The 9,319-nt window shown below is 43.8% G+C and overlaps 1 pseudogene; it reads right to left on the bottom strand.

Annotated features, from left to right (window-relative positions):
• Nucleotides 1–241: 241 nt before the first annotated feature.
• On the bottom strand, nt 242–356 carry LOC112476520 (annotated as a pseudogene).
• Between the last annotated feature and the right edge of the window lie 8,963 nt (nt 357–9,319).

Raw genomic sequence — 9,319 nt, 5'->3', positions numbered from 1 at the left:
CGATGGCTCCTGTCTATCTTTTGGGGAAGGACAATCTTGCCCATACAAGTTGCTCTTGCTTTAGAATCTTCCCCTACACTCCCTCCAGTGTTTTCTCAGCAGTACATTCCTTAGGTCTAAGTTATTCATTCTAGAATAATGCCACAGACACTCTTTTTTTTTTTTTTTTTTAGGCGAGGCAACCCTTGATTGACCTCATAGGTTGCAAGGACTTCGTCATCTTACAATCCCTTATTTTTTACGCCTACAGCACCTGGTCTTCCGAGGTGGTCTCCCATCCACATACTAACCAGGCCCGACCTTGCTTAGCTTCCGCGATCAGACGGGATCTTGTTCAGGGTGGCATGGCCGTAGACCCACAGACACTCTTAATAGCATAGTCCATGGTAGCCCTGGCACTCCCAAGTTTTAAAGAAGGTAGCAGAAGTGGGTGGTGAGGAAAGGGTGGGCATTACTTAAATACGTTTCGGTTCAAGGTCTCCTCAACGAGGAACTTGCAGACTCTCCTTGTTAGTCTTCCAAGTGTCTAGCTGGGAACTATCTAGTCTGATGTCCACACAAACATCCCAAGCACAAATATTCATTCTCAGGCGTGAGAACTGGCTTATCACTAAAAGCCACATTATTTATTTAAAAACAAAATCTCATGTAAATTACTGGGCTACCAAAACCCATCATTTACCAAAAAATTTAAAATATAAAGATTCCATTCATTAAAATATGCTTCCACTTACTTTACTTCATTTATACATTGTTTTTCCGTGATGACCTGGGCAGCCAGAACCATTATTTTTGTCTTAAGCCAAGATTGCTGAGGGCAACAACAAGAGTAACTGAAATCACGTTAGCACTCCAATTCTGGAAATGTTGGCTTTCTAGTGAATTAGGTTATCTAATAGTGTTACTCTCTTTCTGAAACTGGCAGTTTTCCTTCCTGGTTAAACGCATTTCCTTCTGTAGCCTCAGTTCAACTATCCTAATGATTTCACAGGTGGCCTCACATTCCAAACTGAAATATCCTCCAGAGCCTTTTTGGTACATTTTACACATTTCTACACTAACCTTCCAATCTACTTTATATTCAGCTCAATCTATTTTATATTCAGCACAATCTATTAACAGAGACTATTTAAATTAATACAGTAAAGTCGAACCAAAACTGATCTCACCCAAGTGCTGCCATATTGGATTGCTGTCAGCCTGTTCTGCAGAGAGCACTGTAAGAGCTTGCTTTGCAGCCCTGAGTGGCAGCCTGGGGCAGTAGATCAGCGGGACACTTGGAAGTAGGATGGGATTGGAAGCCTGATGTTGCCATTTACTCCTGTTTTAGTTTTGTAAATTATCTAACCTCTTAGCATCTCAGTTTTCTTCTCTGTAAAATGGCTATAATGGTAATATCTACTCTAAGGGATTACTTTAGGATTCATAACATAAAATTATAAAGTACTCAATAAATGTTAGCTATCATGGTTGTTTTAGCAACACCTGCAATTTGGAGCATCTGCCCTTGTCTTATTAATGATTATGATGAAATGGATCCTCTCCTGGACCTGCAGTTGTATGAAAATGAACAAGTAGTTTCAGTGAATTGGTATGTTTGATATAATTTCATAACTTTATTTATAGGATAAAAATCATTTAAAAGTATTGCTTTGAAAAGTAATAAACACATGGAACTTCTCCAGCCATGGAATGATGGCAAAAGTTAAATCATGTAAGTTTTTAAACCCATCCAACTATAGCCAACTACTTCTATTTAGAATATGTGTCACACTACTCTATATGGAAGAAAATATTTGAGGTGCCTCACAGTGTCCCCTAAAATAAGATTTTTGTAGGCCATTTGACTTATGTTTTATATCAGACCGAACCAAATGTGTCCTTGAAATAAACATTGGAAATCATAGTAGCACCTACCTCACAGGACTCTTTTGAGAATGAAACGAGTTACTATTTATACAGTAGAATAGTACCTGAACATGGTACTACGGGAGAGTTTGCTAATAAATTGAAGTAAAAAACCAAATCACTCCACTGTGGTGATGCTCTTTTTAGTTTTTGCATGATGTGATTGACCATTTTATGCATATGGTGATTATATTGAGGAATTAATTGTATTTAAATGGCGATTTGGTCATTTATAATGTTTAGCTTTTACAGACAGTGCTGCAAATGAGCATCTCTGTGCATGCAATTATGTGTTTTTCTTCTTTTAAGATATTTCCTTTAGGATAAAATGCCCAAAGTGGATATGCTTTTGTGAAGAAGCAGCTTGGTTCTGATGAGAGTTTTGCAGGAAGTGGGCAGCAAGGGTTGAGCTAGGGTTTAGGGCATTGCTGGAGATGGCCAAGTCAGGAGAGCCCCTAAGAGGTGGGGAGACGCTCCCAACAGCCCGAGGGCTCCGTGCTGCTGGGTGCTAACAGAGAGGCAAAACCGGGTGGTGTGTTGAAAAGAGTAAGGGGCTGGAATGCAGTGAAATGACTTTTAGACCCATGTACCCCTCTCCCAGGAAGTGTAAAGTTGTTTTGTGCCCGTGGGTCTCCTGTTTTCTCTAAAGCCTTACCCGGTGTTAGGGTCTGTGAGTTCTTTATTTCTCAAACCTTGATCAAGTACTTTATACGTGCCAAGGTCTGCATTCAGTAAATTTGGAGTGTGGTGAACTCAAGAGATGGACAGATAGAGAATTATAGAGGCACAGGAGGGGGTAGGAAAACGGCCATCCCAACCTTGAGGAGTGGGCACTGGTGGAAGGGAAGATACTCTTCCTAGAGGGGGTCATGGTGGAGGTGAGGCTTAAGGGATGAGCAGGAGTTAAGCAGACGATGGGGAGAGTAAGAGCGCTCTGGGCCGTAGAGGTGGTCAAGGCCTGGTGGGAACAGCAGGGTGCACTGACCAGCAGTACTGCATCCCTGGGAATCAAAAGCAGGGCAGGTGGACTGAGATGTGGCTGGGGAAGTAGGCAGGGTCCTTGCAGCGTCCATCACTTTACAGTTTGGATTTTTTCCGTACCATTTAACCCAAGAATGGCTTTGGATATATGCCAGCCTCCACTCACAGCCAAGAATCTGTCTTGATTTCTCTATACCTTTACTTTTCTTTTCCCGCGAGGCTCAGAGCACCTTGCTTTTGAGGGTCACCACTAGCTGTCGCTATTGAATTGGACAGATCTATCTCCCCAGAGCTCAAAGCTGATGGTGTCCTTGGCTGCTAGAGGCCCTGCCAGATGCCTGAGTCCCATCCCGCCTCCACTAGGTCTGTTCATCCGCCTTAAGCGGTGACTCACAAGCAGGCACGCTGTGAGGAGACGGTGGTAGCTCTGGAGTAGAGTAGAACGTGGGCACGAGTTGGGGGAAGAAATTGTGGTGAATGCAGAATGCCACTGGGTGGCGCTGCCACCCCTGACGGCAAAAAGGAGGCCGGTGAAAAGGAAGCCTTTGATGAGGAGGACAGCCTCGCCCTTCGGTTCTGGCCTGGCGTAGCTTTTCGTCCACACTGTTACCGGGAGTTCAGGGTGCTACAGGACTGCTCAAGGGCAGTGTCAGGGAGCTTCCAGGTCAGCCGAGCACGGCACGGGGAGACACGCCAGCACTCGTGGCGTTTCCTGGGTCCTTCAGACCTCACCGGTGTGGGTCTTCTGACCTGTTCCCAGTTTCCATCCTTTGGTTCCAGGTCATGCAATGTACCAATGCGTGTTTCCTTATCCTCCTTTCCAGAAACTCCCATCTCCAAAGCCTCCCCAACTCTGTGGATTTTCACCTGTCTCTTTTCTTTTTCTTTCTTTCTTTCTTTCTTTTTTTTTAAGAATCCATTTATCCCCTCTTGTTTCTCCTGTGGCATTACCATTGGCCCTACGTCCATGTCCTCACCCCCCGTGTTCTGGATCTGCGCAGACTTAATTCTGCTTTTCATAGCTTTTTTCCCCTGTGGGCTTTGGGGTTCTAAGTCCTGTTTTACCTTTTTGAAAACTCTCTTTTCTCATTTGTCTTATCCTTTCACATTTGTCCTGTTCCCATTCCTGTTCCCCCAACCTTGACCCCCCTTCAAAAACGAGAGAGAATTCAGACACGTTCTAAGTCTAGATGAAGAACTTGTAAATTTAAGAACTAGAGAACTTAGGTAAAGAATTGCCGAGAGGAGGGAGGATTTAGCATTCGGGTATCCTGTTTTTCACGAACTGGTGACCCCCAGGTGGGATGAAGACCTAGGGTCACCTCAAGTGAGATGGTGACACTGAGGCGGAGGTGCTGGAGACCACGAGCACTGTATCAGGGTGGCCAGTGTGTTTTCATTTTTCTCTTAACACTGCAAATCAGTTCGGTTTGCACACCTCCCTTGAGAAATTAAGGGATGCTTCTGGGACCTGATTAGCGTATGTGTCTCAGTGCTCTGGACTGGGCGCTAATGAAGAAGAATGTGGATTCTTGACAAATTTCCTGGACAGGAGCCAATGCCAGTGGGGTAATGGATTCTAGCCTACACGTAGCACCCGGAGTGGAGAACAGGCTCTCACCCTCAGTTGGCTGGTAACGCAGGTCCCAAAGAACTAGATGCTAGCATAACATGTGCTGACTTCTTTCTCTAACACGACTTCAGAACCATGGTCTCCAAAGCGGACATGTCGGAGGAGCTGCTGGGGTGTGGGGAGAAAATATTAGAATTTCTATTTATTTTTTATCTTGTCTTTTTAAGATTTCTATTTTTGCATACGTTCGATGTTAGTGTTACATGCATATATTATATAAATAGTAACTAGAGATCTCTTAGAAATATATATGCCTAGTCATTTTTTAACGAAGTGTGTGATCAAAAGTTTTGAAGAGCACTCTTCTGGCGAATGTTTGATGCTTTGGGTCTGAGATGCTGGCCCAGAGCAGTCCAGCTGAGGAGAAAGGCCCAGCCTATGTGGACAGACTTGGCAGGGAGGTGGGACTTAACCATCTTTGGGAGGGAGCTCTCCAGGAACAGCAGTTGTGATGACTGTCCCTTGTGCCAATGTGAGTCATCGCCTCTGAGGTCACCTCAAGGGCTCCCTGCTACATGATAGCTAGGGCCATTCATTGCATTCTTTACTGAGAGGCGGGAACCATAGTTTCTTAAAGGGAAATTTGAAGAGGTGGGAGGCCTGGGGAGGGGGCTGTGACCAATCAGGACCTTGCAGATGGTAAGTGGGAGTGGATCCTGTCACCCTGATTAGGAGCCTGACAGCTTAGAAATTATGTCCTTCTGCTCTGTGTATGTTCTTGTTTCTGTCATGATTTATGTTTATGACGAATACTTCTGGTTGCCTACCAGAGCCCTTGGCGGGTGGGAATGTGCTCCATTTCTCAACCTCTCTTGAAGGAAGGGGTGATCACATGACGTGACTCTAGCCCATGGGTTGTGAGCTGAAATCCTGGATGGGGCTTCCCAGTTTGCTCTCAGTCAGGGGTCAAGTCATCTATCATGTATCTTTTGCCCATTACATTCCTGAAACACAGTGTGATGCAGAAGGTGGAGCAGCTGCCTTGTGACTACACAGCCCCAAGGAGGATGATGGATAGTTGAGTGGAGGGACAGAAGGAGCCTGGCCTCGCGAGGCCCTGGTCTACCCCTCCTGGATGTTTTGCAGTGGGAGGATAAGAAACCTCTACTTGATTCAGCTACTGTCAGTGGGTTTTTCTTTTATTCCCAGGGGAATGTTGTGCTAGCAAACATGACGGTCAACTTCAGGACTCGCCGACACTTTGGTTAAGACTCTTGACTTCATGCAAGATGCTGACACCTTGAGAGGTGAAGGATGTGAGCATCTCTGTCTTTGGGAGCCTTGTTCTTTCCCTGGCAATGGTAGAAACGAGCTGTCCTGTTACTTTCAAGTCCTTGGAGGAAGAGAGAGGCATTGAGCTGGGCCTTTAAGAATAACTAATTCTGTCAGGAATGTGGAAAGTGGAAGTCAGGGTGGTGTGCCTGAGCTGGTTGTACAGGTTTGAGAGAGCTGATGGTGACTCTCTCTTCTAATAAACATTCAGTGATGGCAATTGGTGGGTGGGAAGTTGGCCCTGGTGAGAGTATTTACAGCATGGAAGTAGCAAATATCAGAAATCAAGGTTTTTTTTCTTTCTTTGTTTCTTTTCTTTTCTTTTCTTTTTTTTTTTCTGGAGAGCCAGTTAAACATTTACCAGCACACCCTTGGAAAGCTCAAAGGTTTACTTTCTTAACTACGTGAATACTGTTTCATAGTTTTTCTCACTTTCTCCATGCTGTCCAATAAGTGATAAGGGAGCAGAATCAGGGAGCAGCTGATGTATAGTGACACAGGCTAAAGTCTTAATGTGTCTTTGGGCCTCAGGAGACCCCTACCAGTTAAAGCTGAAAGCAAAATTAATTTTAACCTGACATTGGCTGTAAATTTGTCATCTGATCATGCTCCTGTCTCCACACTCATCTCCTTTCTTCCTAATCAGCCTCCTGCCCCCAACCTGAATATGACCTGTAGGGCCTCAGCTCCTGCAAACCTTGCTTTTTGCCTCATGTATGTCACCCACAGAAGCCCTGATCTTGGGACTGGCACAGCTATTTATCACTTGCATGCAGATGCCTCATGATCCTCTCTGATTCAGCACCTAGGCGCCAGGCACTTCTCTAGGTGCTGGAAATAAACTGGACTAAGTAAACAAAACCCTGCTTCATGGAGCCGACATTCTAGTAGGGGACATGTGGCACCAGACACATGCATGATCGAGCCTTCAGATGGTTCCAGATCCTGGCCTTTGAGCTGCTCTTGCTGTGCTGAGTGCAGCAGAAATGTGCTATCCTCTCTGAGTCCTGCCTGGACTACAGATGTGTGAGTGAAGTAAATGTTTTTTTTCCAGAAGTACTGGGGATTAGGACGTCAACATATACCTTATGGGGACACATTTCAACGAATAACAGTTCCATTGCAAGAGTCAGAGGCCCACTTCTTGGAGGGAAGTTCCTAATTTTGTCAGGTCTTAGAATAATGAGTTATATAAGTTAGCCTTCCCATTACACACACACACACACACACACACACACACACACACACGCGCGCATACACATGCATGTCTTCCCATTCCATATGTGTGTGTATATAATTTTAACATAAATGGATTAGATTAAATCCCCATCCAGGATTTCAGCTCTTAACCTCTGGGCTAGAGTCATTTATATGAGTACATATAAATCTACCCTTGCATATTAGTACATATAAATCTATCTCATCCCTTTTTATCATTGACGTCCCATGGGTAGGTATTAAGGTTGTTTCAAATTTTTGGTTAGGGCTAGCCCTAACCACAAATGCAATGTTTGGTGAATTTTTTATTTTCCTGACAGTTAGTACAATAATTCCCCATGATAAGAGAATATCTTTGTTTTTTAAAAAAAAATTGCTGGATAGCCTCCAGTTAGAGTCAGAATCCACTTTGCATGATAAATGAGGGAGAGGAAGGAGGATGAGAGTTGAATTCTCTGGGGGGTCAGAGTCAGATAAGAGATGGAGCCAGGAGGAAGCATTTTGAAAGACAGGGCCAAGGGGGCCCTTTGGAGTTAAATGATGCACCCTGAAAGAATGAATGTAAATTCAGTCTTCAGTCTTCCTTCTTCTCTTTGAAATGTCAGGAAAATGCGACAGTGCTCACTAATACTTGGCAGTGGGAATGGAATTGCTTTTGGATCCCCAAATAACTGCTGAGTTTTTGTGTCAATAGGAATGAGAAGTGAGCAATGAATCTCCAAATTCCATATCCCATGTGAAAACGGACATCATCGTACGCAGATTTTTGAGTTCCTTGGCCATGTAGTTGGCAGGCTCCGTGGACTTCAATCTGTTCGGCTCTCCAGCCATTTAGATTAAGAAGCAGCAAAAGAAAATTTCCCCTGTGCTTCCAGGCCCATGTCTTATGTCTCAGCATCACGAACCATGGAAGCCCTGCATTTGGGAGTGTTGGATTCATGCTGGATATACACCAGCTGACCCTCCAGAACCCTCTCCATCCTTTTCTACCCTGCTCTGTGCGTGGGGAAAGCTAACCTGAATGGTTTATATCAATCTGCCCCCTTGCCCCTCTGTTCATCTAATAGAAAATACCAGCAAGAAATCAGAGGGAGAGATGAGCGTGGGCTTGGGCAGTTATTTTCCCAGATCCCTTCTTCAAGGTCCTTGGTGGGCTGGCTGCATCCCTTAACTGGATGGCATAGCTCTGTCATGTGGCACTCTCCCAACGCTGCTTTCTGTCTCTGGGTTTTCACAACAGTTCTCTCCTCTTGTCCCCGTGGTGGGCCTAGCGCTGGAAATAGCTGCAACTAGCCCCGAGATACTACATTATCTCCTGTGGTTGCCCTATAACCTTGCCCACGCTTTCATAAACAGTCCCCTTTTTATTAAACTACTAAAGTTATCCAATCCACCATCTTTGAGCTGTTGAGGACCTGATCAATATAGGGCTTTGTTGAATAATTAATATGGCTGCGGTCTTGTTTCCTATTTGGTTGTAGTCAGGTGATACCTGGCAAGTGTTCGATAAATATTCGTTGAGTGAATGAATGAATGACTCAGTGCATGAGTGGCAGGATTGGAACTCTAACCTCTTCTCTCCAAACTTCTAATAAACAGTTGAGCATTCACATGTAAAGTACTGATGCGTGGTGCACTCTGAGTGCAATAAATGAACACAGGTTTCTGTAGCTCAAGTCCCCAGGGGCTGCCACTTCTGCAAGTTTGATTCCTAATGATTCCTACTCAGTGTCCTCCTTCCTGGAGGGGCAATAGAAAATAATAGAAAAATGTATAATTCATTATGTTCATTAAATGAAGAATAGTAGGGTAATTTTTTCAAATCAAGAACAGTTAAAAAGTTCAGACCACAAGATAAGAACACTGAAAAATTTTACTTGTATAGGTTATGGTTTTTAAGGAGCCATACTGAATGAAGTTATAGCTACCACTTATGAATTTATAGTTTATGTGACCTTTATTATAATATTGTATTAAGCATCATACCATTATTACATATGGAGTAAATTTGATAAAACTACCTTGTAATTATACCTACAGTTACTATCAGTTTCACAACTGCAGGTGGAGGACATTTATTATAATTACATGTCCACTGTGCAAGTGTTAGAGTAATTCCTTCAAATTGTGAGATGTGAGATGTGACTTACAGCTCTCTGGAGAGAGACTCATTTATCTCTCTGGGGAGATGCTTTCATGGATGAAGGTTAGATAAATATCAGGCAGAACAGTCCCAGTCCTAAGGAAATTCCTCATTTTTTATAAATCTGTCCATATTATAACTTCTGTGGGAGAAAAATTCCAGGA

The sequence above is a fragment of the Pteropus alecto genome, unplaced genomic scaffold (genome assembly GCF_000325575.1).
Source record: "Pteropus alecto unplaced genomic scaffold, ASM32557v1 scaffold101, whole genome shotgun sequence".
In the NCBI taxonomy this organism is placed as follows: domain Eukaryota; kingdom Metazoa; phylum Chordata; class Mammalia; order Chiroptera; family Pteropodidae; genus Pteropus; species Pteropus alecto.
This window is presented reverse-complemented; position numbering and strand designations above follow the sequence as displayed.